This window comes from Heterocephalus glaber, unplaced genomic scaffold (assembly GCF_053883595.1).
Source record: "Heterocephalus glaber isolate CG9 unplaced genomic scaffold, H.glaber_assembly_v1.0 deba00001504, whole genome shotgun sequence".
Lineage (NCBI taxonomy): Eukaryota > Metazoa > Chordata > Mammalia > Rodentia > Bathyergidae > Heterocephalus > Heterocephalus glaber.
In genome coordinates this window covers 8,935,225-8,962,514 of record NW_028258324.1, presented here as the reverse complement: position 1 = coordinate 8,962,514, position 27,290 = coordinate 8,935,225, and the positions used below count along the sequence as shown (strand labels likewise).

Below are 27,290 nucleotides of genomic sequence, written 5' to 3'. Positions count from 1 at the left end.
TTCACTAATTATCTTTCTTATTATTTCTCACTATTATTGGTCAGCAGGTATCAAATGTCTATGTGTCAAGGGCCAATTTATACCCTTTTTCCATTCAATATTTAAAATAATCTATTGAGAAAGATGCTACTTTTCCTTACTTTGAGATGAAGAATTAGAGGCCTGCGAAAGGTTAGAGGAATATGCCAAGCTGTCAACCTCTTCAACAGCAACAGACTGAGACCAAAGTCTGCCTGAATGGATCCTACACATGTAAACCTTTGCCTTTTCTTTACTATGTCATGCTTATTCCTGCTTCTGAATATTTATCCATTCCACAGTTAAAGGAGTAAAATGTTCCTCTCTTTTTTATTTTCTATCTACACCTCAAGATTCATTTCAAACACCCACTTTCTCTAAGAACTCTTGAAAACTGAGAGAGAACACTAAGAACACTGAGGCCCACATCTCCTAAATTGTTCTTTGTGAGCTAAATATTAACAGTTGATTTTTAATTTCTTCAGGAAAGAAATTATTACTTACCTCATTTTTAAATGTGGCCGCAACCCTTGATTAACTTTTATGCATCCAGAGATACGGTATAGTTTAGATGAAGGTATGAAGAGTGACTTCCCTCTTTGTTGCTATTATCATAATCCAATTCTCTACGTTTCTTTCTAGTTTAAAATAACTACTGTCTCCAACTGGAAAGCAAGACATATTAGGCAGATTTAATCTTCTCATTTGTTGTGATGCATGAGAAGTAGGACAAAAGCTTAACTAGTCCTGTGAAAATTTCTTGTTTGGAAACAAAACAATATACATATGCATATATGCACAAGCACACATACATACAGAATTATCTACATTTTTGAAAAATAATTTTATATTTGATTGGATGTCATAAATGTATGCAGATCTAATGTTTTTTCACATGACAGTACTACTTATCATCAAGATTTATTACAGACTCCAAACAAGCTGATCACAGGACTCAGTAATAATGAGCTAACCTGTCCCATTGTGGCCAGTCCACTCTTGGAAGAAATTCATACAGCCCAAGGTTTTCTAGAAAACCAACTAGCAGAGAGGGACTGGAACACAAAGATATACCTTAACAGGAGAAAAATGGAGTAGAGATCTAGAACCACCAACAGTGAGGCAATTGTCTAGGTGGACTGCAGAGTGGGAAGGGAGCTCTGTAGGCAGTCTTGGGGAGACAGATGAAAAGGCTTGAGTCTAGCAACCACCACAGCCCAGGCAGGAGTGAGGCATGGCTTGGCCAGGGTGGTCGCATCCTCCCCCTCATTTCCCTTTGCTCCCCCTAACCTCCACCACCACCACCATAGGGTGGGATAACTTTCCCTAGGGTCCACCCTGGTTATTTAGTGGCCACCTTCCTCCAGGACACTGCAACATGAGGCCACTTGGTTGTCAGCTGTAGGGTGCCCTTCTCCTGCTCCTGCCAAGGTGCTGCTGCCTCTTTAAAGAAGGGGGGGGGTGTCACCCTAACATGGCTAAGATCAAATACAGAGGGATCTGGGCCTATTGTTAACATCCCCAACTTTCCTGAATCCCAGTTTTCTGTGCTGAACACAGCTAGCCTTCCTGAAGGTTCCCTGGTGTCGGCCCCAATTTTTCCCCAGAGAACAAACTTGTGATGTCCCACCACCTCACTGAATCGGTGCCCTGACAGGTGTGGCTGTCCTGGAGCCCCACACCCACTTAGACCAATCACAGGCTGAAGTTGGACCAATCAGTAGGCCCAAATTTGAACCCATAGTGGCCATGCACTTAAACCAATCACAGGCCTGCAGCTATGTAGACAGCACTTGTCCCATACTTTTGAGCTTAGTCTAAGAGGGCTCCCACCAGTGTACTGATCCCCCTGTTCTGCAAAAATAAAGACTCACTTTAGTGGTCCTGTAAATCTGCTCATGATTTATTTCTGTGATAGTGTGGGCTCCAAAAGGACCTGTAAATCTACTCAGGATTCCTATCCTGAGTAATGTGGACATAGCATTCATCTCAAAAGAAACAGGAATAAACACCAGGGCTGTAACCCTAAAGAGCTCCAGAGACCAGAAGCAAGTGAAGATCAGCAACAGAGACCAGCACCTGGCAGAGTCATCTATGGCATCCAGCACAAGCTGAGACTGGCTGGCAACAGCACAGTGACCAATAGCTAGCTGTGTCAACTGTTGGCATCCAGTGTTATTCAGTGTTATCTGGTGACCTCAGGACTGCTAGCAGAGATGCACTTTGCCAATTCATGATTTCCATCTGAATTAAGCAAAAGAATTCTCCAGTAATTGACAACACTGGGGTGCAAAGCTGTCTCTGAATTTATGGCTTATGGGCCAAATATTAAAATTTTAGGCATGCTTGAAATGTTATTTATAGTTTTTAGTTTTTCAAGACAGATTATTAGCGTTAGATAAGCAATTTTCCCTAACCTAGGTTTCTAATGTTCTTTCTGATGAGATTCATTCTCATTCTTTGTATGAATGTGTAAGAGCCATTTGCCTTACCAAGGCATAAATAGGTTCCTAGCAGGCCTGCAGGTCAGGACCCTAATCATAGACTCCAGAAGTAGAAGATTTTATACTATCTAGGTCTTCTTTCCAAGATTAGATATGTTCTGATCCATCCAGATCCTAAGAAAATAATATGTCAAATTTTAGACTTTGCATGAGAAAACCCCAAGAATAGCCTTTCTTAACCAAACCAGTGCTGGAGCTACAGTGGCCTCTACTTTCCCAAGAGCTGATAGAACTGGCCATCTTTTACACCCTTCAAGAAAAGAAAAACTTGTATAAAGATTTTAATACTAAATTTAATACTAATAATTTAATACTAAGTACATGATGAGATTAATACAAGTTACCTTTGGCCTCTACAATTCAAAGAGGTGCTCAAAGTGGTTACCATTGCCTTCTAGACATTTATTAGTACAGCAAACTGCTGCTTGGTAATCTTGGTCACTGAGATTGCTGCACATGCATTTTCAATTTCTTGTCTAAAGGCCAGCAGTATAGTGGGTTTTCTGTGATATACAACATCCTCTAGGATCCTCCATATGAGAGTAACACCATCTATTGAAAAAAAACATGATATTTTTCATAAGACAAATATGACGAAGACATCATATTCTTTTCCTAAAGTGTATATACATTTTTTGGTGAATTCTTTATATTATGTATAATGTGTACATCATATTTTCTTTAGCCATTCATCTATTAATGGACAAATATGCTGTTTCCGCAGCTTAGCTATTGTGAATTGTCCTGTTATAAATATGGGTATACATGTATCACTATAGTATAATGTACTTAACATAATTGGGAAGATACCAAGAAGGAGTAGAGCTGGATCAAGTGGAATTTATATTTTTAATTTTTTGAGGAATTTTCATACTGACTTCCATAGTAGTTGTACAAGTTTACATTTCTATCAACAATGTAAACAAGATTTTTCCCTCATCTTCATTAGCATTTGTTTTCTAAGTTTCTTTTTAATTAATTTTATCAATATATTTTAGGTATACAATATAATGACATTCATCATTGGAAATTTGCACCTTTACATAATCTCTCTTGGTTCTTATTTTTCCCCATCCCCCTGCCCTCCCTTCAACCCCTCCATCCCTCACTATTTACAAAGACTTTGATTTCATTTTTACCTTTTCTCATATTAATTCCATTCCCTTCTTTCCTTTCCCCTACCCCTCCTACTTTCCCTTCCTCTTTACATCTTTTCTTCCTATTTCACATTATCTATTATACCCTTTAGTCCTTATTTACACTTTCAGTTTCTCACACTAGAGAAACTATTCAGTATTTACACGTGTGTCCATTTATTTCACTTAAGAGTATCACCTCAATGTACATGCATTCAGTTATACGTCTCTAATTTCTCATTTTTTATGGCTGAGTAGTACTCCATTTTATTTAAAAACCACATTTTCTTTATCCAGTTGATGGGCAATTGGGCTGCTTCCAAGTTGTAGCTATTGCAAATTGTGCTGCTATGAGCATGGGTGTACATATGTGGTATGATTCTTTTAATTCTTTAGAGAAGATACGCAGAAGGGGAATAGCTGGGTCAAATGGGACTTTCAGTCCTAGTCCATTGAGGTATCTCTGTACTGATTTCCACAGTGGTTGCACCAGTCTACACAGCAGTGGAGCAGTGTTGCTCTCTCCCCACAGCCCCTCCACCCTTTGTTATTGGTTGATTTAAGGATAGCAGCAATTCTTTCTGAGGTGAGGTGGAATTCAGCCTTGTTTTCATTTGCATCTCTTCAATGACCAGTGATGTTGAACATTTTTTCACATGTTTATTGGCTATTTCTACTTCTTTGTCTGAGAAATGTCTGTTCATTTCAGATGCCCATTTTTCGATTGGGTCTTTAAATTTGGGAGGTCTGATTTTTTAAAGTTTTTTATGGATTCTAGCTAGTAGACTTTTGTCTGAGGAACAGCAGGTGAAAATTTTTTCCCACATTGTGGGTTGTCTCTTCATACTGTTGGTGGTTTCTCTTGCTGAGCAGAAGCTTTTTAATGAGAAGAGATCCCACTTGTTGATTGTGCTAGTTCCTGGGCAACTGAGGTTTTGTTCATAAAATCTTTTCCTACACCAGTATCTTCAAGAGTTCCACCTAACTTCTGTTCCAGCTGGTTCAGTGTTTCTATTTTAATATTTAGATCATTCATCCATTTTGATGTTAGTTTAGTGAAAGATATAGGTCTAGCTTTAATCTTTGGCAAGTTGAAACCCAATTTTTCCAGCACCATTTATTAAGAGGCCATCATTCCTCTAGTGAGGGTGTTTGGCTCCTTTGTTGAAGATGAGGTGGCTGAGTGTGTCTGGAGTTGTTTTGGCACCTTCTAATCTGTTCCACTGATCCTCAGGTTTGTTTCTTTGCCAGTACCATGTTGTTTTTATCACAGTAGCTGTGTAGTAAAGTTTCAAGTTGGGAATTGTGACACCCCCTATCATATCTCTGTTGCCTAGAATTGCTTTGGCTCTTCTAGGTCTCTTCTTATTCAAAATGAATGTTTGGAGTATTTTTTCAAAGTCTGTAAAGTATGCTGTGGGAATTTCAATTGAGATTTCATTGAATCTATGTATAGCAGTTTTGGAACTATGGCCATTTTCACTATGTTTATTCTTCCTACCCAGGAGCAAGGGATGTCTTTCCATTCTCTGATATCCTCTTCAATCTCTCTTTTCAGAGTGGTGTAGTTTTCAGGGAAGAGGTCTTTGATTTCTTTTGTTACGTTGATTCCTAGGTATTTCAGTTTCTTGGATGCTACTGTGAAAGGAATTTTTTGAACTATTTCTCTCTCAGTGAGTCTGTTGTTCGTGAAAAAGAAAGCTATTGATTTTTGTGTGTTGACCTTGTATCCAGCTACTTTACTGAATTTGGTTATTAAGTCTAGAAGACTTTTGGTGGAGTTCTTGGGGTCTTCTATACAGAGTATCATGGCATCTGCAAATAATGACAATTTGACTTCTTCATTTCCTATATTTATTCCTTTTATTTCTTTCTCTTATCTAATTTCTGTGGCTAGTTTATATTGAACAGGAATCATGATAGTGGACATCCTTGTCTTGTTCCTGATTTTAGTGTGAAGGATTTGTTTTTGACCATTTAGTATGATATTGGCTATTGGTTTTTCATAGATTGCTTTTATCGGATTGAGGTAGAGACTGTCTATTCCAATTTTTTGTAGGGTTTTTATCATAAATATGTGTTGGATTTTGTCATATGCTTTTTCTGCATCTATTGAGACGATCATATGGTTTTTGTCCTTGGCTCTATTGATATAGTGTATTACATTTATTGATTTGCATGTGTTGAACCATCCCTCATCCCTGGGATGAATCCCACTTGGTCAGGGTGTATGATCTTCTTGGTGATTTTCTGCATTCTATTTGCCAGTGTCTTATTAATAATTTTTGGATCTATGTTCATTAGTGAGATTGGCCTATAGTTCCCTTTTTCGGTTGGGTCTTTCTCTGCTTTGGGGATCAGGTGATGCTTGCTTCCAGAAATGAATTCAGGAGTACTGTTTCTCTTTCAATTTCATTGAGGAGTTTACACAGTAGTGGCAGTAGTTCCTCTCTAAATGTCTTGCAGAATTCAGCAGTGAAGCCATCAGGACCCGGGATTTTCTTAGTTGGTAAGTTTTTAATTACATTTTTAATTTCATCGATTGATATTGGGTCTTTTAGAATTTTTAGGTCTTCTTCATTCAACTTTGGTAATTCATACATATCTATGAATCTGTCCATTTCTTCTGTGTTTTCCATCTTATTGGCATACAGGTTCTCAAAGTGGTGTTGATGATCCTCTGGATTTCTGCTGGGTCCATTGTAATTTCATCCTTTTCATGCCTAATTGCATGGATTTGGACTGTTCTTTCCTTTTTCTGATAAGTTTGACTAAAGGCTTGTCAATTTTGTTTATTCTTTCGAAAAACCAACTTTTGGCTTTATTGATTTTTTTGTATCCATTCTCTTAGTCTCCATCTCATTGATTTCTCCTCTAATCTTTATAATTTCCTCCCTTGCATGAGCTTTGGGTTTGTCCTGCTCTTCTTTTTTCTAGAAGCTTGAGGTTCAGCATCAAGTTGTTTAATTCAGCTCACTCTGTTTTCCTACTGTGAGTATTCACTGCTATGAATTTCCCTCATAAGACTGCTTTCATTGTGTACCATACATTCTGATATGTTGTACTGTAATTGTCATTTAATTGTAGGAACTATCTGATTTCTTTTTTAATTTCCTCTGTGATGCATTGGTTATTCAGAAGTGTATTGTTCAATTTTCATGTATTTATGAAATTTTTGCAGTTTCTTTTACTATTGATCTTCAATTTCATCGCAGTATAGTCTGATAATATAAAGGGAATAACTTCAATTCCTTTGCACTTACTTAAACATGTTATATTAGTGAGTATGTGGTCTACTTTGGAGAACAACCCACTAGCAGCTGAAAAGAATGTGTATTCTGATTTTGTGGGGTGGAACACTGTAAACATCTGTTAAGTTCATTTGTTCAAGAGTTCAACTGAGTTCTAGTATTTCATTCCTTATTTTTTGTCTAGTTGATCTATTTGTGGTTTACTGAAGTCCCTCACTCCTATTGTATTAGTGCTTATATGATTTTCATGCCAGTTAGTATTTGTTTTATGTAGTTGGGTGCACTATTGTTTGGTGCATATACATTAATGATTGTCATCTCTTCCTCTTGGATTGGTCCCTTTACAAGGGTGTAGTGTCCTTCTTTGTCTCTTTTTTTTGGTCCTGGGGAACGAACTTGGGACCTTGTGCTTGGGACCTTGCAGGTGACAGAACCACTGAGCTAAATCCCTGGCCCTTTTTTCTTCTTTCTTAATTAATGTTGGCTTGAAATCCACTTGATCTGCAAAGAGGATAGCTACTCCTGCTTTTTTTTGGGTTCCTGTCACCTGGAGTATTGTTTTCCACCCTTTAACTTTCAGTCTATGAATTTCTTTTTGAATTAAGTATGTTTCTTTATGCAGTATATTGTTGGATCTTGCTTCTTGACCTATTCTTCCAGTCTATTTCTTTTGATTGGTGAATTGAGACCATTAACATTGATGGTTATAACTGATATGTATTGACTTATCATTGTCATGACTTTTTCTTTTTGTTGGATTCTCCCCCTTTGCATTTAATTTCTTGTCGTGCCAGACAGATTCATTCTGCTGGGCTTCCTGGGATTGTGATCCTCATTGTCTTTTCCTAGGATACTGTCTAAAATGTTTTGGAGTGCTGGTTTGGTATTCACGAAGTTCCTAAGATGCTCTTTGTCATGAAAGTATCATTTCTCCATCAATTTTGAAAGATAGTTTTGCAGGGTACATCAATCTGGGTTGGAGGCTGTTTTCCTTTGGGGCTTGGAATATGTCACTCCAACCTCTTCTTGCTTTGAGGGTTTGTGTTGAGAAGTCTGCTGTGATTCTGATGGGCTTTCCTTTGTAGGTGATTTGTTTCTTTTCTCAAACTGCTTGTGGAACTTTGTCCTTCTGTTGGGTTTCTGGAATCTTAACAATTATATGCCTATGTGTAGATTTTTTTTGATCAAGGCTAGTTGGAGTCCTATATGCCTCACTTATCTATATGTCAAGTTCTTTTCCCCTGCTTGGGAAGTTTTCTGCCATCACCTCTGTGAAGAAGTTTTTTTATGTCATCTGCATGCTCTCCTCTTTCTTCATTGACTCCAATCAGTCTTATTTTATTCTTCTTTGCATCGTCTAGCAGCTGCTGGATTGATTTCTCATGTTCCCTTACAATTTTAAAGCAATTTTTCTTTTCCTCCTCACTAATTGCAATCTTATCTTCTATATGTGAAATTCTATCCTCACATTGGTTCATTCTGCTGCGCAGACTTTTGATGGAGTTTTTAATCTCTTGGAAATCTGTTTGTATCTGTTTTATGGATTCCATTTGTTTCCTATGTTGGGATTCCATCATGTTCCTCAGATCCTCTATTTTTTTTATCTGTGTCCTCTCTAGATTTATTAATCATGTCTTGCACCATGAGCAAAATCTTTGCTGTTATCTGAGTAATTAGTTCTGATTTCATTTTTCCCAGATCCTCTTTTGTTTCCAGTTCAGAGAGTCCAGGTGGTTGAGTATCAGATTGTTCCATCTTTTTTCCCTTTGGGGTTGTTGTAGGTGATCCAGAAGTCTGTTTTTGAGACTTGTTTGCGTGTCTTCTCATTTCCACGGAGGGGGTGCTTCTGGCGCCCACAGGGCTCACCTTCTCTGCCCTAGGAGCTTGGAATGGCAGCAGAGGAGCTTCCTTCCGGGTGCTGGGACTGGCTGAGCTTCTCTGCCCTAGGAGCCTGGGATGGAGGTGGGGAGCTTCCTTCTGAGTGCGGGGACCGGCTCACCTTCTCTGCCCTAGGAGCCTGGGATGAAGGTGGGGAGCTTCCTTCCGGGTGCTGGGACTGACTGAGCTTCTCTCAAGGAAGCTCTTGCTTATGCTTATGGCATCAAGTGTTTCCCCTGGTTATTTTCCAGCAAAGAATGGGTTATATTAAACATATTACAATCACTATAACTTCTGTAATATATACATTTGTGGTATGTTTTTAAAAAATAAAATTTGGTAATTATGAAAAACAAATTGAAGGAAGGAGCTAGAAGCCTAGGATCTGGAAAGATACAAAGAATAAAGAGATTCTGTCAATGAAACACTGTAGTGGCTCTCAGGGGCAGAACAGAGATTGTTTCTATTGTTTATTGCTATGTGATAAACTACCCCATAAATTGTGGCTTAAAACAAGGCCAATTTTTATTATCTCTCATGATGTTGTGGGTCAGAAATTAGGTCAGTACCATGTTGGATAATTCTTCTGTTTCACGAACATTGATAAAATTTGCTGCCATCAGATGTTTTGGCAGCTGGTGAACAGGCTTGTCATGAAGGTCTAAAATGGCTTCACTCATAGTTTTTGGGTTTTTGTACCTGAGTCCAAGTAGAGTATGCACATTGACCAGGCTTGGTGTGATGGGGCTACTTACAGAGAAGCTCAAGGATGATCAAGAGAGAAAGACAGACAGAGAAAGAGAGAGATAGAGAGAGACAGACAGACAGAGAGGCTTCTCAAGCAGAAATACAAAGTCCCTATGACTAGTTTCAAAAGGCACAGAACAATATTTCCATTGAATTCTATTAATTAGGAAAGTCACCATGCTCAGCCCATATTAACAGGGGAGAAGAATTAGACTCCACCTCTTAATGAAAGGGAAAGCAAATAATATGCAGCCCTATTTAATTTACTGTCATCTCTATGACCATGTGGAGGCCACTATGGCCTTCATGATGCTAATGCAATAATCTGTGGGATAGAAGGAGATGACTGCTGACAACATAGTTGTTTTCTGGATGGTAAGGCAAGAAAAGTCTTTCTCAGGTAAATGCCTGTATGAATTAAGTGATTGTACAGCCTTGAGTTGAATGACAGGCTTTGGAGTTAGAAGGGTCTGAGTCCAAATCTGTTTTCTTCCAATGGCTTATTGAGTTATTTTAATCATTTTATAACCAATACCACACCATTCTCTCCCCAAGAGGAGCCAATGTTCCTTAAGATCCAGATTAACAAGGGCAAGACTTATCAGTCAAATTTTGCAAAATCTTAGATTTTATTGATGTCATGAGGCCTATTAATGAGAGCAAAATTATGTCTCTGAGATACCTCAAATGGGTTCAGTTTAGCCATAGTTTGTAGAATATTATTACAATTTTATATACTCAGCTCTCTTTCACCATCTCTCCCTCTTCCATTTCATTCTTACTCATACTGCATCAGGAACAGTGGAGAAACCACCAGATGAAATGTTTTTTGTTAGCCCTTGACATCTGATAATAGCTAATACCTCTCAAAAATCATAGAAATGTCTTCAAGATATCTGGGTTTATTGATTTACCATGTTAAATGAACAGATGGATAACATGTTTGCCTAGATTATGGAAAAGATAAAGGCAAACCATTTTAAGAGGAAATACAAATTATACCTAATTAGCCCTTTTAATATATAAGGAAATACATAATGATAAAATAATAACATGAGGAAAATTTCCATTTCAAGTGTCAGAAAACAGCTCACTGTGCAGTAAACAGTAAAATGGAATGTATTGGCTCAAATTACTGGATAATTTAACTGGTTTCAGATAACATTTGATCCAAAGTTCAAGTGATGATACCAGAATATAGATTAGATCTTGCAGCTTGACAAGGTCACTTGTCCAACATAAGATTTGAACTAAACCTAGAGCCTTACAATATTCAAAGGGACCATAATTCAAATTTACTGAGCATGTAAACAGAAAGCTGAACCTACATGAGAAAAGATAATCAAGAGACATCCATAATAAAATGACACGAATGTTGGAGTTATCTGATAAAAGGCTTTACATCATTTATTATAAAAATACTGTATATGAATAACAATGAAAAGACTAAATACAAGAACAACCCCATGCACAAAAATTCAGTAATTTAAGTGAAATGGACTGATTCCTCAAATCCCACAAACAATCAAAACTCACCCAAAATGATATAGGTAGTCAGACACACATATATAAATAACATATTGTCTCTCTGGTGTGAGAAACTGAAAGTACAAATAAGGACCAAAATGTATAATAGATATTGTGAAATAGGAAGGAATTGTTCAAAAGGAAAGGGGAACTATGGAGGTGGGGAGGGAGAAAGGAAGGGAAGAGAAAAAATGTGAAAAAAGGGATAAAATGGAAACAGCTTTATAAATAAGGAGGGAGAGAAAAGGGGGATGGAGGGGAGGGAAATGGTAAAAAAAAAAAGATGAATCAAGATACATCATGTACAGACACACATTACCTATGATGAACGTGATCATTATGTATATCTAAATTGTACCAATAAAATTAATTTTAAAAAGACATAGCTAACCTGAAGAGTTATATAACTATTTAAAAGTTGAATTTATATTTTAAAATATCCCTGGAAAGAACAAATCCATGCAGCGCTGAAGAACTATACACCAAAAGAAGATGAATTTTATTTTTTAAATGTTTGGAAAAAAATTTTGGAAAAATAAATTTCCAGGCCAAGGTGGTTTCACTTATAAATGGTACCAAACATTTTATAAAGACAAAAAAGCAATTCTACATAGTCCAAAAAATAGTAAAGAAGGGAATATTTTCCAATTCATTTCATGAGGCTAGCATCACCCTGATTCAAAAAATAAGATAATACAACAAAGAGAGAAAAACTACAGACCTACAACTTCTATTGACATAGAAAAAAAATACTCTGTGAAACAGCAAATTTCATCCAGTACAACTTGAAGAAGAATACAGTAAAAGCATGGTTTGGAAGAATAATTGATTTTGGAAACATGCTTGTAATCTAAAGCAATTGTATATCAAAGTGCATTTCCCTATAAGACATAATAGAAACTCAGATGATTCAATGCACAACTGAAAATATTCTTATAAAACTGATTGCAATACCGTAATATAATACAAAATAATTAAAAAATATAAAAACATAAAGAAAAATAAACATATTAACGTGTACTTACCCAAAATATTCTTTTTGTTGTTGTTGTTCTTAAATTCTTTTATTGGTACATTTTAGGTATACAACATATTTACATTTCTCATTGGGAACTTGTACCTTTACAAGATGGATCTTGGTTCTTATTTTTTCCCCATTCCTAGCCCTCTCTTCACCCTCTCCAGCCTTCCTTATTTACAAAGACTGTATTTCCATTTTTTCCATTTCTCATCATTTTTCCTTTCCCTTCTTTCCTTTCCCCTGCACCTCCCACTACCCCTAACCCTTTGGACCTTTTCTTCCTATTTTGCATTATCGATTATTCATTTGAATCATTGGTACATTTTAGGTATACAATATAATGACATTCATCATTGGAAATTTGCACCTTTACATAATCTCTCTTGGTTCTTATTTTTCACCCTTGCCCAGCCCTCCCTACAACCCCTCCAGTCCTCCCTATTTACAAAGATTTTGTTCCTATTTTTCCATTTTCTCATATTAATTCCATACCCTTCTTTCCTTTCCCCTACCCCTCCCACTTCCTTCCCCTTTGCCCCTTTTCTTCCTATTTCACATTACCTATTATTCATTTTAGTCCTTATTTACACTTTCAGTTTCTCACATCAGAGAAACTATTTGGTATTTATACATGTGTGTCCTATTTATTTCACTTAAGAGCATCGCCTCAATGTGCATCCACTTAGCTATAAATGTCTCTAATTTCTCATTTTTTATGGCTGAGTAGTACTCCATTTTATAAAAAAACCCCACATTTTCTTTATCCAGTCTCCAGTTGATGGGCATTTAGGCTGTTTCCAAGTTTTAGCTATTACAAACTGTGCCGCTATGAACATGGATGCACATATATCACTGTGGTATGATTCTTTTAATTCTTTGGGGAAGATCCCCAGCAGTGGAATAGCAGGGTCAAATGGGACTTCCAGTCCTAGTTCTTTGAGGTATCTCCATATTGATTTCCACAGTGCTTGCACCAGTCTACACTCCTACGAGCAGTGGAGCAGGGTTCCTCTTTCCCCACAGCCCCACCAGAATTTGGTATTGGTTGATTTCATGATAGCAGCCATTCTTTCTGGAGTGAAGTGGAATCTCAGCATTGTTTTCATTTGCATCTCTTGAATGACCAGTGATGTTGAACATTTTTTCATGTATTTATTTGCTATTTCTACTTCTTTGTCTGAGAAATGTCTGTTCATTTCAGATGCCCATTTTTGGATTGGGTCTTTAAATTTGGGAGGTCTGATCTTTTTAAGTTCTTTATAGATTCGAGATAGTAGACCTTTGTCTGAGGAAAAGCAGGTGAAGATTTTTTCCCACATTGTGGGTTGTCTATTCACACTGCTGGTGGTTTCTCTTGCTGTGCAGAAACTTTTTAATAAGAAGAGATCCCACTTGTTGATTGTTTGTGCTAGTTCATGGGCAACTGAGATTTTGTTCATAAAATCTTTTCCTACACTGATGTCTTCAAGGATTCTACCTAACCTCTGTTCCAACTGGTTCAGAGTTTCTATTTTAATATTTAGATCTTTAATCCATTTTGATTTTAGTTTAGTGCATGGTGAGAGATATAGGTCTAGTTTTAATCTTTGGCAAACTGAAACCCACTTTATCCAGCACCATTTATTAAAGAGGCTATCTTTCCTCCAGTGAGGGTATTTGACTCTTTTATAAAAGATGAGATGGCTGAGTGTGTCTGGTGTTGTTTCTGCATCTTCTAACCTGTTCCACTGGTCCTCAGGTCTGTTTCTTTGCCAGTACCATGCTGTTTTTATCACAGTAGCTTTGTAGTATAATTGCAGGTCGGGGATTGTGATACCTCCTGCCATGTCTCTGTTACCTAGAATTGCTTTTGCTATTCTAGGTCTCTTCTTGTTCCAAATGAAATTTTGGATTGTTTTCTCAAGGTCTGTGAAGTATGCTGCTGGGATCTCAATTGGACTTGCATTAAATCTATAGAGCAGTTTTGGAAGTATGGCCATTTTTACTATATTAATCCTTCCTAGCCAGGAGCAGGGGATGTCTGTCCATTTTCTGATATCATCTTCAATCTCTCTTTTCAGAGTGCCATAGTTTTCAGAGAAGAGGTCTTTGATTTCATTCGTTAGGATGATTCCTAGGTATTTCAGTTTTTTGGATGCTATTGTGAAAGGAATTATTTGCCCTATTTCTCTCTCAGTGAGTCTGTCATTGGTGTAGAGGAAAGCTATTGATTTTTGTGTGTTGACCTTGTAACCAGCTACTTGACTGAATTTGGTTATTAAGTCTAGAAGACTTTTGGTGGAGTTCTTGGGGTCTTCTATATAGAGTATCATGTCATCTGCAAATAATGACAATTTGACTTCTTCATTTCCTATTTTTATTCCTTTTATTTCTTTCTCTTGTCTAATTGGTGTGGCTAATGTTTCCAGAACTATATTGAACAAGAGTGGTGATAGTGGACATCCTTGTCTTGTTCCTAATTTTAGTGTGAAGGATTTCAGTTTTTGATCATTTAGTATGATATTAGCTGTTGGTTTTTCATAGATGGCTTTTATCAGTTTGAGGTAGAGACCATCTATTCCAATTTTTTGTAGGGTTTTTATCATAAATGCATGTTGGATTTTGTCAAATGCTTTTTGTGCATCTATGGAGATAATCTATGGTTTTTGTCCTTGGGTCTATTGATATAGTGTATTACATTAATTGATTTTCATATATTGAACCATCCCTGCATCCCTGGGATGAATCCCACTTGATCAGGGTGTATGATCTTCTTGATGATCTTCTGTATTCTATTTGCCAGCATCTTATTAAGGATTTTTGCATCTATGTTCCTTAGTGAGATTGGCCTATAGTTCTCCTTTTTAGTTGGGTATTTCTCTGCTTTGGGGATCAAGGTGATGCTTGCTTCCAGGAATGAATTTGGGAGTATTGCTTCCCTTTCAATTTCATTGAAGAGTTTAAACAGTAGTGACAGCAGTTCCTCTCTAAATGTCTTGTAGAATTCAGCAGTGAAGCCATCAGGGCCTGGGTTTTTCTTAGTTGATACGTTTTTAATTATGTTTTCAATTTCATTAGTTGATATTTGGTTGTTCAGAATTTTTAGGTCTTCTTCATTCAACTTTGGTAATTCATATGTATCTAGGAATCTGTCCATTTCTTCTGTGATGTCCATCTTATTGGCATATAGGTTCTGGAAGTAGGTACTGATGATCCTCTGGATTTCTGCTGGGCCTGTTGTAATTTCACCCTTTTCATTCCTAATTGCATGGATTTGGGCCTTTTCTTTCCTTTTTCTGACAAGGTTGGCTAAGGGTTTGTCAATTTTGTTGATTCTTTCAAAGAACCAACTCTTGGCTTCATTGATTTTTTGTATCATTCTCTTAGTATCCATTGCATTGATTTCTCCTCTGATCTTTATAATTTCCTCCCTTGTATGAGCTTTGGGGTTGTCCTGCTCTTCTTTTTCTAGAAGCTTGAGGTTCAGTATTAGGTTGTTTAATTTGGCTCATTCTGTTTTCCTAATATGCGTATTCACTGCTATGAATTTCCCTTGTAAGACTGCTTTCATTGTGTCCCATAGATTCTGATATGTTGTATTGTCATTGTCATTTAATTGAAGGAACTGTCTGATTTCTTCTTTAAGTTCCTCTGTGACCCATTGGTTATTCAGAAGTGTGTTGTTCAATTTCCACATGTTCATGAAATATTTTGAGTTTTTTCTGCTATGGATCTCCAATGTCATCACACTATGGTCTGATAATACACAGAGGATAACTTGAATTCCTTTGCACTTACTTAAACACATTCTATGACTCTGTGGTCTATTTTGGAGAATGACCCATGTGCAGCAGAGAAGAATGTGTATTCTGATTTTGTGGGGTGGAACACTCTGTAAATATCTGTTAAGTTCATTTGTTCGAGACTTTGATTGAGTTCTAGTATTTCATTACTTATTTTTGATCTGGTTGATCTATCTATTTGTGACAGTGTGGTGTTGAGGTCCCCCACTACAATTGTATTAGTGCATATATGACTTTTCATGTCTGTTAGTATTTGTTTTATATAGTTGGGTGCACTAGTGTTTGGTGCATAGATATTTATGATTGTCATCTCTTCCTCTTGGATTCTTCCCTTTACAAGCATATAGTGTCCTTCTTTGTCTCTCTTAATCAGTGTTGGTTTGAAATCTACTTGATCAGCAAAGAAAATAGCTACTACTTCTTTTTTTCAGGTTCCTGATGCATGGAGTATTGTTTTCCACCCTTTAACTTTCAGTCTATGAGTTTCCTTTTGAATTAAGTGTGTTTCTTGTATGCAGCATATTGTTGGATTTTGCTTCTTGACTCATTCTTCCAGTCCATTTCTTTTGATTGGTGAATTGAGACCATTAACATTGATGGTTAGAACTGAAACGTATTGACTTGTCATTACCATGACTTTTTCTTTTTGTTGGGTTCTCCCACTTTACATTAATTTCTTGTCATGCCAAATGGGTTCATTCTGCTTTGCTTACTGGGGTTATGATCCTCAATGTCTGTTCCTAGGATATTGTGTAAAATTTTTTGGAGTGCTGGTTTGGTATTTACGAAGTTCCTAAGGTGCTCTTTGTCATGAAAGTATCTTATTTCTCCATCCATTTTGAAAGATAGTTTTTCAGGGTACATCAATCTGGGTTGGAGGCTGTTTTCTTTTAGGGATTGGAATATGTCACTCCAAGCTCTTCTTGCCTTGAGGGTTTGTGTTGAGAAGTCTGCTGTGATTCTGATGGGCTTTCCTTTGTATGTGATTGGTTTCTTTTCTCTCACTGCTTGGAGAACTTTGTTCTTCTGTTGTGTTTCTGGAATCTTAACAATTATATGCCTATGTGTAGATTTTTTTTTGATCAAGGCTATTTGGAGTCCTATATGCCTCACTTATCTTTATATCAAATTCTTTTCCCCTGCTTGGGAAGTTTTCTGCCATTACTTCTGTGAAGAGATTTTTTATGTCATCTGCACTCTCTCCTCTTTCTTCACTGACTCCAATCAGTCTTATGTTATTCTTCTTTGTATTGTTTAGCAGCAGCTGGATTGATTTCTCATGTTCCCTTATAATTTTGAAGCAATTTTTCTTTTCCTGGTCATTAATTAAAATCTTATCTTCTATATCTGAAATTCTGTCCTCACATTGGCTCATTCTGCTGTGTAGACTGTCAATGGAGTTTTTCATCTCCTGGAAATCTATTTCCATCTGTTTTATGGATTCCATTTGTTTCCTATGTTGAGATTCCATCATGTTCCTCAGCTCCTCTCTAGATTTATTAATCATGTCTTGCACTAGGAGCACAATTTCTCCTGTTATCTGAGAAATTATTTCTGATTTCATTTTTTCCAGATCCCCTTTTGTTGCCAGTTCAGTGGGTCCAGGTGGTTGATTATGAGTGTTCCATCTCATTTCCCTTTGGGGTTGCTGTAGGTGATCTGGAAGTCTGCTTTTGAGTCTTATTTACATGTTTTCTCATTTCGAATGGGGAGCAGGGGGTGCTGTTGGTGCCTGAGCAGTTCACATCCTCTGAGTTGGGAGAGGTGGGACAGGGGCCCAGAGTGACAGTAGGGATGGTGGCCCGGAAGCCCATTCCTCTGGGTGGGGGTGGTTGGACAGAAGGTGGCCCAAAAGCCCTTTCCTCTAGGCTGGGACCAGTGGGAGGGATGGTAGCCAGGAAGCCCCTTCTCTGGACCAGGAGCAGTGGGACGGCAGCTCAGAAGCCCCTACTTCTGGGCAGGCAGCGGTGGGATGGTTGGCAGCCCGGAAGCCCCAAAATATTCTTATAAAACTGATTGCAATACTGTAATATAATACAAAATAATAAAAATATAAAAACATAAAGAAAAATAAAGAAATTAACCTGTACTTACCTTTGTATATTATTTTTAATTTTTTTTTATTTTATTAGCACATATTAGCAGTTCATACAGTTTATAGCCATCTTAGGGAGTGGTTACATGTACATATCACGGCTTGTTTCTTTTTAAATCCCCTTTCCCAGCTTTAGCTATTACAAACTATGCTGCTATGAACATGGGTGCACATATATCACTGTGGTATGATTCTTTTAATTCTTTTGGGAAGATACCCAGCAGGAGTCAAATGGGACCTCTAGTCCTAGTTCTTTGAGGTATCTCCATGCTAACTTCCATAGTGGTTGCATCATTCTGCACTGCCACCAACAATGGAGAAGGGTTCCTTTCTCCCCATAACCCCGCCAGCATTTGTTATTTATTGATTTCTTGATAGCAGCCATTCTTTCTGGGGTGAGGTGGAATCTCAGTGTTGTTTTCATCTGCATCTCTCGAATGACGAGTGATGTTGAATATTTTTTCATATATTTGTTTGCTGCTTTTACTTGTTTGTCTGAGAAATGTCTGTTTGTAATAGCTAAATCTTGGAAGCAGCTCAAGTGCCCATCAACTGGAAACTGGATAAAGAAAATGTGAAGTTTTTTATAAAATGGAGTACTACTCAGCCATAAAGAATGAAAAACTAGAGTCATTTACAGCTAAATGGATGCATATCGAGGCCATACTCTTAAGTGAAATAAATAGGACACATATGCATAAATACCGAATAGTTTCCCTAGTGTGAGAAACTGATAGTGTAAACAAGGGTTAAAATGATTAAAATGAATAATTGATAATTTGAAATAGGAAAAAAGGTCCAAAGATGAAGGAGTGAAGGGAGGGGAAGGGGAAAGGAAAAGAGGGAAAGGAAAAACTATGAGAAAAGAAAAAAAATGGAAATGAAATCTATGTAAATAGGGAAGGGTGGAGGGGATGAAGGGCGCACAGGTAATGGGGAAAAAATAAGAACCAAGATATATCATGTACAGGTACACACACCCAATGATAAATGTAAATGAATTGTATACCTAATATGTACCAATAAAAGAACTAAAATAAATAAATAAATAAATCCCCTTTCCCTTTCCTATCCTCCCTCCCTCCTTCTCCAGTTCTTCTACCTCATTTTTTATTTTGTTGATATTATTAATCTTAGTTCATGTTGTGGCATAAAATATTTACATTCAGTGAGGTTATTTGGTTCTTGTACATGGCATATCTTTATTCTACTTATTTCCCCTTCCCCTCCTCATCACCCCTTCCTCTTCTTCCCTTGGACTACCTCCCTATTGCAAGAGATCCAACTCCTTGTCCCATTCTATCCATCCTTATTATTCTCTTTGTACTTTACCTCACTTGAATGAGAGATACCATATAGTATTTAAGTTTGTGTGTCTGGCTTATTTCACTCAACATTATATATTCCAGGTACATCCATTTTCCCACAAATGTCTCAAATATGTCATTCCTTACATCAGAGTAGCATCCCATTACATATAGACATCATATTTGCTTTATCTAATGATCTCTTGATGGGTATACAGGCTGTTTCCAGGATTTCACTATTATGAATTGTGCTGCTATAAACATTGATATGCAGGTATCACTGTAGTATAATGCCTTTTTATACTGGGGATCAAACTCAGGACCTTGTGCATGCCAGGCAGGTTCTGTGCCACTGAGCTAAATCCTCAGTCTGTACTATGATGTCTTCTCTTTTGGGAAGATATCTAGCAGGTGGAATCACTGAGTCATATGAAATTTCTAATTTTGGTTCTTTGAGAAATCTCCATATTGATTTTCATAATGGTTGTACTAGTTTACATTCCCACCAACAATGAAGGAGGGTTCCTTTTTCACCACACCCTCACCAACATTTGCTATTGTTTGACATCCTAATTATTGTCATTCTTTCTGGAGTAAGATGGAATCTTAGCATTGTTTTAAATTGGCATTTTTCTGATAGCTTTAGATGTTAAGTGTTTTTCAGATATTTGTTGACCATTGGTATTTCTTCCTTTGTGAAGTGTCAGTTCATTTCTCCAGCCCATTTCTTGACTGAATCTTTAATTTTAGGTGGTTTAAATTTTTTGAGTTCGTTCTATATTCTAGATATTAATCTTCTGTCTGGGGAGTAGCTGAGATTTTGTTTTCCATTCTGTAGGTTGTCTCTTCACTCTATTAATGGGTTCTTTTGGTTTACAGAAGCTTTTAATCTGTTGTAATCTTATTTGTTGATTCTTGCTGTTGTTTTTTGTGCAATTGAAGTTCTGTTTAGAAAATCTTTTTTTACACTTATGCCAAGTGTTTTATCTATTTTATCTTCCAGTAGGTTTAATGTTTCTGTTTTAATGTTTAAATCTTTGATATATTTTGATTTTAATTTAGCACATGGTAAGAGATAAGGGTGCAGTTTCAATCCTCTGCACACACACAACCAGTTTTCCCAGCACCACTTATTAAATAGGCTATCTTTTCTTCAATATATGCTTTTGGCCTCTTTGTCAAAGGTCAAATAGCTGACTGTTTGGGGAAGTTTCTGTATCCTCAATTCTGTTCCATTGATCCATGAATCTGTTTTTGTTCTAGTATGTGCCTTGGTGAGCTTCTTTTTTTTAATCATAATTATTTTGTGTTCTACAAGCATTGCTTACTTGTATTTTAAACTCTTTTTTTATATTTGGGGATTTTTCTTCCATGGTTTCTGTAAGCATGGTAGTGAATCCATCTGTGTTATCCTCTAGGTTTTCTTTTAACTCCAGTTAGGCTTAGATTGGTCTTCTTGTTATCATCTCATAGCTGCTGGATAGTTTTTTCTTGTTCTCTTATTTTCTTTTTGACTTCTTTGAGTTCTTTATCATAATTGACTATTTTGTCCTAAATATCAGACACTTTGTCTTCACACTAGTCATTTCTAAAATACATGAATTCTTTACAGTTTTTTTCCCATTAAGTTTATTGGTACATTTTTGGTATAAAATACAGTTACATTCATCATTGGGATCTTGTATCATTACATGAGTATCTTGGTTCTTATTTTTTTCCCTTTCCCCCACCCTCGCTTCACCCCCTCCACCCTTCCCTATTTGCAAAGACCTTGTTTCCATTTTTTTCCTTTTCTCATATTTTTCTTTTCCTTTCTTTCCTTTCCCCTATCCCTCCCACTTCCCCTGCTCCTTTAGACCTTTTCTTCCTATTTCACAATATCAATTACACATTTTTAAAATTACAGTATCAAAATCTGGGAGACATTATCACAGATTTTACAGAATTTAAAAGGATATACAAAGGATTTACAGAAATCTTTTTTGAAATAAATTTGACAACTTCTAAGAAGTACCTTGGAAGACAAATTAATGAAACTAACTCTGGAGGAAATATAAAATTTGAATAGCACCTATTAAAGAAAGTATATTCCTAGCTTGAAAACCTACCTATATGACAACAGCAGGCTCATATACATTTTAACTGATAAATTATATCGAACATTTAAAGCAGAAAAAAGAAAGAACACTTCTCCCTTCATTTTAGGAAATCAACATTGTACTAATCCTAAAACTGAATAAAGATAATAGAAGAAAAAAGTATGAACATAGATAGAAATTTGTTTAACAAAACAAACTATTAGAAGTCAGATCTGACAATAAGTAGAAAGTGGTTTTATTATAGGGATGGCAGTGTTGGTTCAGCATTGGAAGATCCACCCCTAAAAGTCATCATTTTAACAGAGGAAAGGAAAAAGCCATATATCTGGTCACTAGTTGGAGAAAAAATATTGAACTACATTCTACAGCTCTTCATGGTAAAAAGCTATCAGGAGACTAGAAGTAGAACAGAACCTTCTCAACAGATCAAAGACATGTACCCCATACTTCCAGCAAAAATGTCTTATATGAATGGAAAAGATACAATGCTTTCTCCCTAAGGTGGGGAACAAGGGCAGATATGCCTACTCTTCATCTGTCCATTAAATTTTGAAACATAGGTCTAAACCAAAATAGTCTGGCAATAAAATGACACAATTAGGATAGGACTGGCAAGGTAGAAGCAAAATCTTTATATGTAGATGAAATGATCATCTGCAGAGAAAATACTAAGAAATCTCTAGGAGCCCCTAGAACTCGATCTATACAGTTTTTTATTTCAGGTATTTCTGTCTGACATCTTTTCAAGGATTCCATATCCTCATAACAGATACACGTGGAAAATTGGGAAGCAAGGGAATAGAAGATCTCTGAACCCTTCCCCCACAACTCTCCCAAGGAAGAGCAAGGGGTTACAAAGGAAGAAGAAAACAAATACTAGGTAGCAGAAATCTATGAAACGTTCATAGAAGGGATGAAGAAGATAGATGAATTCAAAGAGGAAATTAATCAAAGTTCAGAGCAGTTTCAATATGTCAATGGTGAATTTGGGGGAAATAGGTAAGAAACTGGATGAGCTAACCAAAACAGCTCAAAATTTGAATGACAGATTCAAGATAAGTATGGGGGAATTTAAAAACTTGGGAGGAAGTGTTTACATATTTGGAAAAAGAACAGAGAAATATGTTAATAATATTGTCTTGGGGTTTGAGATGAAACTAGATAGGGAATTCTGACAAGGGAGAGAACCCAGACACCTATTAAATCAGAGCCAATGAAAGAACAAATACACAAAAGTAACAACCTAGTAAACACAGGAAACCATAAAAGAATATAACATATCTCCATATAACTAAATAAATCAAGAAACATACAAAAACTTAAATCTATAAAATGTCCAATGGGAACACAAATTAAATATTTCAATGAAACATTGCATATGTCATGCCCAAGTAGCTTCTTTTCCAGAGTTTGAATGCCCACAGCCCAGTAATTCCTCTGATTCCTCCACCACAATACTGAAGCTAACTCAGGCTCAGGACTTCTTTCTGCCAGGTTGCAGGCATTTATGCAGAGTCTGACCCAATCTGAGTTCTTGTGTTAGGAACTCTTGCTGCCCTTCTGCCTGAGTGTAATAGTAGATTTGGTAAACAGGTTTGCTGGCACAAAATTGTTCCCTGAGTCAGGATTATTCCTAGGCAATCAAATCAGCTACAGCAGTAACAGGCTAACCTGTCACAATGGTATTTATCAGGGTTAGTTGAGAAATAATACACCATGAGACCCTGTTTTGGATCTTCCCTTAGCCTAGAAGAAGAAATCCATGGTAATAGTGTAAGCATCATATCAACCCAAGTCTTGACCCACAGTTAATGTGCATTAAATGCAATGCTGTGTCTCCTATAATGATGAAAAACAGCATTCAACAGTAATTTTATAGAATCAATTCTCTAAAGCCCACAGGATTGGGGACTGGGTAATGCCAGATGAAAGAAGAGAAGAGAAAAAAGAAAAAAGTGTTTTTAAAGTCTCTGCTCTGTTGTATGGGAAGAAGACAATAGGAGGGGACCAAAAGATCGTAATGATGGAAGGGCACGTTATATATTTATAAAATAATTTAAAAGTATTTTTAAAATGCTGACACAAGAACTTAAAATCTTAATAAATAGAGAGAAATAAAGGTGGTAAAATTGTCAGTTCTCCCCAAAGTGATTTATAGATTTAAGCAATACAAATCAAAAGGATGTTTATAGATATATGCAAATAAATCTTAAATATTCAATGGGAAAACAAAGGAATATAAGAATAGCCTTAAAATTTATGAAGAAGAATAAAGTTGGAAAAATTACATTATCAGTTTCAAAAATTAGTAGGAAGCTTCAGTAATCAACAGTGTGGTTTGACATAAGAATAAAAACAGATTAGTGACAGAGTTTGAAAACATGTGCATACAAACGTGACCACTCTTTTAAGATGCCAAAGAAATTCACATATATGACAAAAGACTTGTATCCATGATATATAAAGAACTCTCAAAACTCAACAATAAGAAAACAACTCAATTTTCTAAATGGGCAAAAGACTTTGACACTTCTCTAAAGAAGACATAAAGTTGGCAGATAGCTCATATGTGTAGCATCATTAATCCATTAGGGATATGCAAACTAAACCTTCTACACAGATGCTAGAATGGATGACATAAATAGCCTGATATTACTTGATGAGGATGGGAGCAACTGGAACTCTCCTCTGTTGCTGATGAAAATGCAAAATGGGAAACACATTCTAGCACCTCAATAGAATTCACAAGCTTCCTTAGTTCTCATCAAATCTTCCCCAAAACAATCCATCTGAGCCTCCCTTTCCCTAACTCAAAATAAGGATAATATTAACCTTAGAAGATTATTAAGATTAAAGTGTGTATGTAAATACTCCAACACAAATGAAGCTCAATTTCACTAGCTGTTCTCTTTTCACCAACCTATGAATGTGTCTAAATTCTTAGGTCTTTCAAAATCTGAGAATTTTCAGAATTTGGAACAACCTGTTGCTGAAGTAGAAACATACATGTTTTAAAGAGAGATAAGTAGGTTCACACAGTGTCACAAAGGATGTCCTAAGATGTGTTAGTTCCCAGAAAACACATTACATAAGGTTTATGAGATGTATTTTATACCTATTTCCTCACATTGGTGCAATGAAGAGCTTTTATCATTAATATCTTTATAGCTATCCTCCTTGCCTTCCTCTAGTCATATTTACTGGTATCCTGTCTCTGTCCATTCTCCATGGACATCATAAATGACTGCTGGTATAGGCTAGAATGGAGTGACCGTCCATGCATTCATTCCTTTGTTCAAATAGCAATCTCCAGCTCAGCCTCAGGGATACAGGCACAGATCAGCCTCCATTACAGTCTATTTTATCACAGTCTAATTGTTGGAAATCACAAGACATAAGATTGGTGACAGAAGCAGGAGTATTGGAATCTACCACTTGGGATATTAAAACAGATGAAGTTTTGGGTTAACCTTGAACTACAGAAAGCTCCACCAACCAGAAACTCAAAAGAATGAATAGGAAACAATATTCAGCAAAAGAGACTATCAGAATAAAGTAAAACCACCCCTGAGAGAAACAGGAAGGAACTAAAAATATTAATGAAAAAGACCCATTTTCTTTTCTAGACTTTAATGCAATTTGTACTTGTCTTATTCAAAGAATGTAAGTGAGGATGGTTTTCTACTTGGCAAGTGAAAATTTGTAAAATGACTTAGGTTTCTCATAGGGGAAAATGGTGTTATGCACGAGACTAATGAGAATGATTATTGCGTGGCTACACCTGATGAGCCGTATTATTAGTCACATTAAGGTCTAATAGTAGCATAGAATTGGAAATGACTTCAGAGAGCCTGTAATTGGCCACTTTGTCTGTTTCCTTCTGGAGCGAATGATTGTGTGTAACCAGTTACCTACTTGCAGGTATTCTTGCAACCCAGCCTTACCCACCTCACCGAATTTGGATGATTCTGTTAAATAAATAGGCCTTCAAACAATAGACCCTCATAAACACAGATAATCATAGAAAAGGAAGAGAATGACTATTTTATTCAGCCTGGTAGCTAATATGGAGAATTTGGGATTTTTGAGGTATGATAATGACATATTCTGAAATATTTAAAAATGAGGTAAAGACTTCCTTGGAATTTGTAATACATGGTTATTCACCATATTCACCACGCTGTACAACATAGCTCAAAGGAAAAAAATTAAGGCCTTGTATCCTATATCATGTTTCAAAATTGCAAACAGAGTATAGTTAACTTTTGAACAAAATGGATTTGAACTGCATGGGTCCACATATATGGAGAATTTTTTTAGATATGTAATAACTAATAACAGACCAGTTGTGTCAACTAGAACTATTTAAAAAATTAAGGAAAAGGTATTTGTAAATGCAAAAATATATGTAGGTAATAATCTACTTTATCACTCACTACCATTAAATCTACTACAAAAATTAAAATTTATCAAAAATCATACAAACAGACCAGAGATGGCTCCATTTTCAGTCCAGAAAACTTAAAATAAGCATATTCAGTATTAAATCATGACTGAATAAAGATAACTATAGTAATACTGTGCCACTGTAAATATTGTACTAAATATTGTGCTAGTGTAAGCTACCTCTGTTGCTATTGCAGTGACCTCAGTCATTGCAAGTATCCACTTAAAATGCTGACTGACATAGTGCTAATCTTGCCATGAGCAGTGGCTCTCTCAAGTAAATACATATAACAATAAAAGTGATCTCTCATGGTTTTCCCATATTTTTCACAGTATATAATACATATAACATGTAAAAATGTGCCCATTAACTGTATTATTAGTAAAACTCTGGTCAACAGTAGGCTATTAGTCAAATTTTGTGGGAGTCAAAATTTATAGGTAGATTTTATACTGTGCCTGTAAACCCTTGTGCTGTTCAAGAGTGAACTATATATTTTAAATGTTCTCACCACAAAAAAGGCAAGTATTTGAAGTGATGAATATGTTAATTAGCTTGGTTATTATACATTGTATTAATGAATCATAACATCACTGTAAGTATATATAACTATGATTCATCAATTTTTTCTCTTTTTTTCTTGGTACCAGGAATCAAACTCAGGACCTTGTGCTTGCTGGACAGGTGCGGTGCAGTGCCACTGAGCTAAATCCCCAGCCCTGATTCATCAATTTATAATTTAAAACTTTTTAAAGACCTCCTTAGATAATATCTAAAAGTTTTTACTCATAAGATGTTATCCTTTGCAGTTTGTATCTCCACCCATAATATCACCATATTGATTAGAGAGAGGAGTTTGGGGGTTTATAGAATGGGATTTGAAAGGTTACCAACATTTTTTTTTAACCAGGAGAAATGCTTTCTCTGTCCAGTTGTTACTGATTTGTGATTGGATCTCTGCATACTCAAGTAAAATTCAGCAGGCTTCAAAGATTATAAACACACTCCTGCCAGAAATTCGGGTCCTCTACACTTGGGACACCAATTTCCCAGATCCATACCCTCATGTGGGGGCCTTCTCATGTCACCTCTGCCTAGCTGAATTTAACTTTCCTCAGAGGCTGCTCTCTAATGTTCATGTGGTAAAAACTTTCTGAACAAGTTCTCTCCTCCTGCAAACCCTGGTGTCGTTCATGAATCCATTGGACTTCACTTAGTACATAACTGTGAAAACATGCCCTTGTCACCACATCAGATGTGGACAACAAAGCAGTTCTCCTTAGTGGGACAAGTAATTAGCAAAGGAAGCATAGGGAATATCAGAGAAAATGGTAATATAGTACTTTAAAAATATAATGCAGTCCTATGTTTTTAAGGGTTTATTGACCAACAACACAATGGCTTGTGTGTTGCTATGGTAGCCTTTACTGAAGTCCTCTTTATGGCCGCCAGGCCTGCAGGTGGTTTAGTGTTTATTT

The 27,290-nt window shown here is 36.5% G+C and overlaps 1 long non-coding RNA gene across 1 annotated transcript in view; it reads right to left on the bottom strand.

The window, feature by feature from the left end:
- Positions 1 to 528: 528 nt before the first annotated feature.
- Positions 529 to 27,290, bottom strand: part of LOC110349170 (uncharacterized) — a 132,425-nt gene continuing 105,663 nt past the window's right edge. The window contains exons 3-4 of the long non-coding RNA XR_002394970.2: positions 2,867 to 3,074; positions 529 to 683 (exon numbers count right to left, since the gene is read on the bottom strand). This is a non-coding gene — a long non-coding RNA (uncharacterized LOC110349170). The remainder of the gene's footprint in view (positions 684 to 2,866; positions 3,075 to 27,290) is intronic.